This window comes from Colobus angolensis, unplaced genomic scaffold (assembly GCF_000951035.1).
Source record: "Colobus angolensis palliatus isolate OR3802 unplaced genomic scaffold, Cang.pa_1.0 Scaffold432, whole genome shotgun sequence".
NCBI classification, from domain to species: domain Eukaryota; kingdom Metazoa; phylum Chordata; class Mammalia; order Primates; family Cercopithecidae; genus Colobus; species Colobus angolensis.
In genome coordinates, this window is record NW_012117733.1 from 1941185 (window position 1) to 1942328 (window position 1144).

Genomic DNA, 1144 nt, shown 5'->3' on the forward strand with positions numbered 1-1144 from the left:
TGGGAGGATGGCTTTGCCAGCCTCAGGGCATGCACCCAGCACTGAGCGCTGTCTGGCGTCTCAGCAGCTACTTGCTGAGCGTGCTGAATTGGTTGAGTCCTAATAGCCAAGGGAGGAAGCGGTCAGAGTGGGCTGGCCCTGAGTGCAGCTCACTGGTAGGGATTTATCAGGGGTGTCTATTGCTTGTTCTCCTCCAGAGCAGCATGTGGGAAACAGAGGCATTTTCGGTGTCCAGGTGATCTTGTGAAAGGGTCTTTTTTGTATTTTTTAAGAGATAGGGTCCACTCAGGCTGGAGTGCAGTGTTGTGATCATAGCTCACTGCAGCCTCCAATTTCTGGGCTCCAGTGATCCTCCCGCCTCAGCCTCCAGAGTAGCTGGGACTACAGGCTCACACCACCATGCCTGGCTAAGTTTTGTATTTTTTGTAGGGATGCAGCCTCACTATGGTGCCCAGGCTAGTCTTGAAATCCTGGCCTCAAGTGACCTTCCTGCCTCGGCCTCCCAAAGCTCTGGGATTAAATGCATGAGTCACCATGCCTGGCCCCAAAGCGTGTTGATTCCAGACCCTCCTTGCTCACTGGAAATTCCTTTTCTGATGCCTTGGGTGAGCTGTGGTCTTCATCGTGGCCTCCCTTTTTTTTTTTTTTTTTTTTTTTTTTACCAGCTGCCTACATTTTCACTTATTATCTGATTTTGAGGGGACTTGGAAGTTTATAACATTTCTCTATGACTCACCCACCATCTTGGGTCTTTAAAATTCACTTCTAGCAGGGCCAAGGAAATATGGAAGACTAGACAGTTGTTTTTCCAAATGTTATCACGGTAGTTGAAGAACAGAATCTTCCTCCCGTCTTCCCTTCATGCTCATTCTCTCTCTCTCTCCCCCTCATTCTTCCCCAGTCTCTCTCCCATCCCTCTCTTCTCTCTTTCCCTAGGCTACACAATGATAACATACAAAATAGAAACAGAAAACTAAAATTAGATGTGTATGACCAAGGATTCTGCTTTGGGCAAAGGAAAAATAAATGATACCCACATTTCTATTTTTCCCAGGACTTGAAGAACAACCTTGGCTATTTGGGCAGTTGGCTATTCCTGGGAACATTTCAGAAATAACTCATGTTTGTTTATTATTGAGTATTT